The sequence below is a fragment of the Chiloscyllium plagiosum genome, chromosome 25 (genome assembly GCF_004010195.1).
Source record: "Chiloscyllium plagiosum isolate BGI_BamShark_2017 chromosome 25, ASM401019v2, whole genome shotgun sequence".
Taxonomy (NCBI): domain Eukaryota; kingdom Metazoa; phylum Chordata; class Chondrichthyes; order Orectolobiformes; family Hemiscylliidae; genus Chiloscyllium; species Chiloscyllium plagiosum.
The window spans coordinates 16,804,668-16,812,138 of NC_057734.1; the positions used below are offsets into that span (position 1 = coordinate 16,804,668).

General features: G+C 42.8%; 1 long non-coding RNA gene across 4 annotated transcripts in view; it reads right to left on the reverse strand.

Annotated features, from left to right (window-relative positions):
• Nucleotides 1–7,471, reverse strand: part of LOC122562614 — a 46,373-nt gene that overhangs the window by 33,616 nt on the left and 5,286 nt on the right. Inside the window, exon 3 of one of the 4 annotated variants that reach the window (XR_006315371.1) lies at nt 1,147–3,106. The exons of the other annotated variants lie outside the window; for them this stretch is intronic. This is a non-coding gene — a long non-coding RNA (uncharacterized LOC122562614). Of the gene's footprint in view, nt 1–1,146; nt 3,107–7,471 lie in introns of those variants that run through there. 4 annotated transcript variants of the gene reach the window in all.

Consider the following 7,471-nt stretch of genomic DNA (forward strand, 5'->3'; position numbering starts at 1 on the left):
ATTTCACCTGCACCTCCACACGCATCATTTACTGCATCCGCTGCACCCGATGTGGCCTCCTTTATATTGGGGAGACAGGCCGCCTACTTGCGGAACGTTTCAAAGAACACCTCTGGGACACCTGCACCAACCAACCCAACCACCCCATGGCTGAACACTTCAACTCCCCCTCCCACTCCGCCAAGGACATGCAGGTCCTTGGCCTCCTCCATCACCAGACCATGGCAACACAACGCCTGGAGGAAGAGTGCCTCAGCTCCAGCAAAACATTTTTCAGCTCTGATCTTCAGCATCTGCAGTCCTCATTTAAACCTAGATTGTTGTTAAGTCTTTCATCTCTTAGAATGGGTTGCGGGTTTTGGTTCATTTAATATATAAATCCCAGAACTATTTTTAAGTCACATTCTTGTGATAACTTAAGCTTTTATTTTAAAAAAGTGACATCTCAGTTCAGACAATGCATTAATAGGTATAAGGTTAGAGTCTGTCTGTATCCCAATCTTGAGTCAGACTGGTTCTATTTCCATAGTAGGAATTTATAAAATGTTATCTAGATTGTTCAAAGCACAAACTTAAAGTGTTGTATGGATTTTCTCTCAGACATATATACCCCCCACACTCACTTGCATGTACACACACTCACACACACGCATGCACTCTCTCACACACACAAGTTTTATGGGGTGAATTTGTATTTGCAGATGCATTCTATTTTTGCTCAAAAAGCACACAACCTGCAGGCAGTCAATCCATATAACATTTCATAAATTCCTACTTTGGAAATAGAACCAGTCTGACTTCAGATTGGGATACAGACAGACTCTAATCTCACACATTTAATACATTGTCTGAGCTGAGATGTTACTTTTTTATAAAACCTTCAGTTATCGTGAGGATGTAACTTAAAAGATGTTTTGGGATTTACATTTTAATGAACCGAAACCTGCAACCCATTCTAAAAGGTAAAAGACTTAATAGCAATCTTGGTTTGTTCAATATATTGCTTTAATTGCATGACACTGATCTTTTACTATGAATTCTGTCTCTTACGATCCTGTCCCACTAGTCACATGATGAAGGAGCAGCACTTTAAAAGCTAGTACTTCCAAATAAACCTGTTGGACTATAACCTGGTTCTGTGATTTTTAATTTTATACACAAAGACATTACATAAAAGGTATGCAATAAGTAATATTTGTCATAATATTTTAGCTTTGTAGGACTGGTGTGTGGCAGGATTAATTATTGATGCAGATTATATATTAAATTGTCAATTTGTTTGTTTTATCAGAGATGAAGAATATTAATACATTATTTTATGTAGCAGCAACATAAAAGGAAAGCACCATAGTCTTAGAAATAGTGTAAACATTGTTGCTACTTCCAGTGCAGAACTTATTTCAGAATTCTTTCACAATTTACGTTCTAATATCCAATACTTCTTCTTTTTCATATTGTATTCTCTTCTTTAAAACTATACAACTTCCAAATCTTTGTAAGCAATGAGAGGTCTGTTGGTAATATAAATCTGCATACATTTCCTGTTGTCCATCACTTTACCTACAGCCTTAAATGGACGAGGCTCTGCCTAAAAAGAGTTAAATCCTATATTGCATGGAATAAGTCACCCCTTGTTCTAAAACAGCATATTCTGGAAAGATTAGATTCCCTACTGTGTGGACACAGGCCCTTCAGCCCAACAAGTCCACACCGACCCTCCGAAGAGCGACCCATTCCCTACAAATATAACAGGGTGTCTGATAATATTTGTAGTATGTAAGATTTGTTTTGGACACTGTCAATGAGTATCAAATTTCAAACTGTATGATCTAAGACTAACTGTTTAAGGTGAATGTGACATTTGTATGTATTGGCTCAAATAATAATCTAACACCTCAACATTGCACGACTAAACAGATACAAAGCATGCTGAGCCACAGTCAGATAAAAATGTGCCAGTTGACAAGGAGCAGGCTATACACAACTACCATTAATTAGACAAATCAACTGAATGCTTAAATTGCTTTATTGAAACTCATTTAGATGGAATTTACATGTCAGTTGCCCTTTTCATACGTTAAAATGAATGTATATAAATTCAACCAAGGTCTCCCCAATCCTAAACTAAAAGCAAAACACTGCAGGTACTTAATATCTGAAATGAAATTGCTGGAGAAACTCAGCAAATCTGGCAGCATCTGTGGAGAGAGAATGCTAACATTTCAAGTCAAAGATTACTCTACTTTGGAACTGAATGAAGCTGGAAAAGTGAGGGTTTTCATGCAGTAGAAAAAGGGGAGGAAAGATCTCAGCATAGATGATCACGTGGCAATACGTGAAGAAGGGACTACTTCAGTTGTTTTTGCCAATATTTATCCCTCATCCATGGTGTTGTAAAATTGCTTTATCTGGTCGTTATCACTTTGTTGTTGGGGGATTACTGTTATGTGTAAATTGTCTGTTACATTTCTTAACTTAAAAAGGTTGAATGTATTCCAACAATAGTTTGAGCTACTTTCATCCAAACCTATTTTTCTTTTGAAGGATTCATGTTTCACCAACCTTCTTGAATTATTTGAAGATGTAATAGAAATGATACATGATGTCCTTCCAAATTATGAATAAATACTAGTTTGTTTCTTCTCTCCCAAAATTGTAGTGAATCTTTTCCCACATTAAATGCCATCTGCCAGTTTTCAATCCAATTTGCTAACTTGGCCAGGATCTCCTAAAGCCATTCTACTTTGCTTCACAATCAAACACATTCCTCGAATTACCTGCATACTTTGATGTTGTGCCTCCTATACCCAAGCTTAACTCACTTGCCCATAAGTCAGAAAAGTACTGGTCTCAAGTCACACTATACCCAAGTGGTGTTTACATTTACCCTCCCGGACTCTGAAAACAATCATTATTTGTAATGATCTATCAGTTACATTATACTGAGTCTCATGATGACATGGCCATATTTTGGTCTTTCATAACAGTTTCCTAGGTCCTTATCCACATCAGTAATTTACTGCTTTGTGTTTTTCATTCTCTCTCCTCTGTGATCTTTATCGGCCAATGCAGCTTTGGTGCAGATGGATCATTCAACTCTGTGATCCTTCAAACAAACAAAATACAAATCCTTCATAGAAAAGACTCAGCAGTCTTATTTTCTTATTTATTCATTCATTCATTCACTAGATGTGAGCATTACTGGTGAGGCCAGCATTTATTGTCCATCCCTAATTGTCCAGAAGGCAGTTAAAAGTCTAGAGTCCAATATAGGCTAGACCAATGAGGATGGCAGACTTCCTTCCCTGAAGTACATTAGTGAACCAGATGGGTTTTTATGACACCTGTCAATAGTTTCATGATCATCAGTAGATTCTTAATTCCAGTTATATTTTATTGAATTCAAATGCCAATCTGTTTCAAACCCAAGTCCCCAGAACATTAGCTGAGTTTCTGGAATAATCACCTAGTGATAACACCACTTGGCCATTACCTCCCCTATTGATTCCAATAGGTAGGTCTTCCTTGAAACTGCTGTTGGTTGGCATTCTCATGGCAGAATTTTATTTTACCTCCGTCAGTTATAACCAAATCAATACTGTAATGCATATATCCAATCCTTACAACCATAAAGCCTGAGAAATACAGTATAGTATTTGAGAATTAAGTTGGAAACATTTTTCTTGAGCAATGGATGTCAGATTTTATAACACATTCACAAAGGCATATCAATTGCCAGCCTTTGTCTTTTAAGCCATTTCTAAGTTAGGGTTACTCTGATTGCAGAATCATGAGGAGACACAGAAAGCTACGTAGCACAGAGGATGGAAGAAGAACTCTTAGTTTACTGCATCAACTAGTTGAGGACAAGAAAACGCCAGAGTCACAGGATTTCATTATTTATGACTTTAGGCAGGATAGATGACTTTAGGCAGGCTACAGCGGGCGCACAGAGAGGGGAGCCGGAAGGTAAGCGGAGACCAGTTTAAATTAACGTTTTTCTTTTCACAGTCTGTGTTTTTTTTTCCCAACTGGGAGCGGGAACCCGGAAGTCGTCAACAGAGGCTTCTGGGAAGGTAAGAAGTTTGAGTGGAGAAGGAACCCGAGACACTACACGTGTAGTGTCTCCCACCCTCCCTCCTCCTCCTCTAACCTAATAAAAAGGACTCAGTCGGCTGAACAGGTAAGCTACTTAGTGTTCTTGTGTTGGAGACTAAGTGTAGAGTTATGGCAGCGCAGGCAGTGGAAAGTTCCTCCTGCAGGATGTTTGAGGTAGGGGTGACCACCGATGCTCCTGCCGACTTCATCTGCAGGAAGTGCAGCCAGCTCTACCTCCTCACAGACCGCGTTAGGAACTGGAGCTGGCGTTGGATGAACTGAGGATTATTCGAGAGGCTGAGAGGGTGATAGAAGCTACAGGGACATAGTTATGCCAGAGAACAGAGGTAGCTGGGTAACAGTTAGAGGTGGGAAGGGGAGGAAGCAGGCAGTGCAGGTCGTTCCCCTCAACAATAAGTATACCACTTTTGGAAGCTGTTGGGGGGGGAGGGGCCTAGCAGGGGTAAGCTGCAGTGACCGGGTCTCTGGCACGAGGTTCGGCTCTGAGGCCCAGAAGGGAAAGGGGGAGAGGAGGAGAGCGCTAGTTATAGGAGACTCTATAGTTAGAGGGACAGACTGGCGGTTCTGTGGACATGGGCGAGACTCTCGGATGGTTTGTTGCCTCCCGGTGCCAGGGTCCGAGATGTCTCGGACCGTGTCTTCAGAATCCTTAAGGGGAAGGGTGTGCAGCCAGAAGTCGTGGTGCACATTGGCACCAACGACAAAGGTAGGAAGAGGGTTGGGGAGGTCAATCAGTAGCTCAGGGAGTTAGGCTGGAAGCTAAAAGCTAGGATGGACAGAGTCGTCATCTCTGGGTTGTTGCTGGTACCACGTGACAGTGAGGCAAGGAATAGGGAGACAGTGAAGTTGAACACGTGGCTGCAAGGATGGCGTAGGAGGGAGGGCTTCAGGTATTTGGACAATTGGACTGCATTCTGGGGAAGGTGGGACCTGTACAAGCAGGACGGGTTGCACCTGAACCAGAAGGGCACCAATATCCTGGAGGTAGGTTTGCTAGCTCTCTTCGGGGGGGGCTTTAAACTAATTTGGCAGGGGGATGGGATCCGGACTTGTAGTCCAGCAAATAGGTTAGCTGTTTTTCAGGATGTCAAAGAATGTAGGGAGGCTGTGGAGAAGATAATACTGACAGGGAATACTTGCGGACGCAGATGGGCTCAAGTGTGTATACTTCAACGCAAGGAGTATCAGAAATAAGGTGGGTGAACTTAAGGCATGGATCGGTACTTGGGACTACGATGTTGTGGCCATCACGGAAACGTGGATAGAAGAGGGACAGGAATGGTTGTTGGAGGTTCCTGGTTACAGATGTTTCAGTAAGATTGGCAGAGGGGGTGGTAAAAAAGGAGGGGAGTGGCGTTGCTAATTAGAAATGGTATAACGGCTGCAGAAAGGTAGTTCGAGGGGGATCTGCCTTTGGAGGTAGTATGGGCTGAAGTCAGAAATAAGAAAGGAGCAGTCACCTTGTTGGGTGTTTACTATAGGCCCCCCAATAGCAGCAGAGATGTGGAGAAACAGATTGGGAAACAGATTTTGAAAAGGTACAGAAGCCACAGGGTAGTAGTCAGGGGCAATTTCAACTTCCCAAATATTGATTGGAAGCTCTTTCGATCAAGTAGATTGGACGGGGCGGTGTTTGTGCAGTGTGTCCAGGAAGCTTTTCTAACTCAGTATGTAGATTGTCCGACCAGAGGGGAGGCCATATTGGATTTGGTACTTGGTAACGAAACGGGACAAGTGATGGGCTTGTTAGTGGGTGAACATTTTTGACGAGAGAGGTTGAATGTCTGGTAAAGAGGAAGAAGGATGCTTACATAAGGTTGAGGAAACAGGATTCAGACAGAGCAGTGGAGGGATACAGGATAGCCAGAAGGGACCTGAAGAAAGGGATTATGAGAGCTAAGAGAGGGCATGAAAAATCGTTGGCGGATAGGATCAAGGATAACCCCAAGGCATTTTATGCGTATGTGAGAAACATGAGAATGACAAGAACGAGTGTAGGTCCGATCAAGGACAGTAGTGGGAGACTGTGTATTGAGTCGGAAGAGATAGGAGATGTTTTGAATGAGTACTTTTCTTCAGTATTTACGATCGCGAGGGACCGTATTGTTGAAGAGGAGAGTGTGAAATGGACTGGTAAGCTAGAGGAGATACTTGTTAGGAAGGAAGATGTGTTGGACATTTTGAACAACTTGAGGATAGACAAGTCCCCCGGGCCTGACGGGATATATCGTAGGATTATGTGGGAAGCAAGAGAGGAAATTGCAGTACCGTTGGCAATGATCTTTTCGTCTTCACTGTTAATGGGGTGGTGCCAGGGGACTGGAGAGTGGTGAATGTTGTGCCCCTGTTCAAAAAGGGGAATAGGGATAACCCCGGGAATTACCGGCCTGTTAGTCTTACTTCTGTGGTAGGCAAAGTAATGGAAAGGGTACTGAGGGATAGGATTTCTGAGTATCTGGAAAGACACTGCTTGATTAGGGTCAGCCAGCACAGATTTGTGAGGGGTAAGTCTTGCCTTACAAGTCTTATTGAATTCTTTGAGGAGGTGACCAAGCACATGGATGAGTGTAGAGTAGTGGATGTAGTGTACATGGATTTTAGTAAGGCATTTGATAAGGTTCCCCATGGTAGGCTTATGCGGAAAGTCAGGAGGCATGGGATAGTGGGAAGTTTGGCCAGTTGGATAGAGAACTGGCAAACCGGTCAAAGTCAAAGAGTGGTGGTAGATGGTAAATATTCAGCCTGGAGCCCAGTTACAAGTGGAGTTCCGCAGGGATCAGTTCTGGGTCCTCTGCTGTTTGTAATTTTTATTAATGACTTGGAAGAGTGGGTTGAAGGGTGGGTCAGTAAATTTGCAGACGATACGAAGATTGGTGGAGTTGTGGATAGTGAGGAGGGCTGTTATCGGCTGCAAAGGGACTTGGATATGACGCAGAGCTGGGCTGAGGAGTGGCAGATGGAGTTCAACCCTGCCCAGTGTGAGGTTGTCCATTTTGGAAGAACAAATAAGAATGCAGAATACAGGGTGAACAGTAGGGTTCTTAGTAAGGTGGAGGAGCAGAGGGATCTTGGGGTCTATGTTCATAGCTCTTTGAAAGTTGCCACTCAGGTGGATAGAGCTTGTATTAGCATTCATTAGCAGAGGGATTGAATTCAAGAGTCATAAGGTGATGTTGCAGCTGTACAGGACCTTGGTAAAGCCACATTTGGAGTACCGTGTGCAGTTCTGGTTGCCTCATTTTAGGAAAGATGTGGAAGCTTTGGAGAGGGTGCAGAGGAGATTTACCAGGATGTTGCCTGGAATGGAGAATAGGTCGTACGAGGATAGATTGAGAGTGCTAGGCCTTTTCTC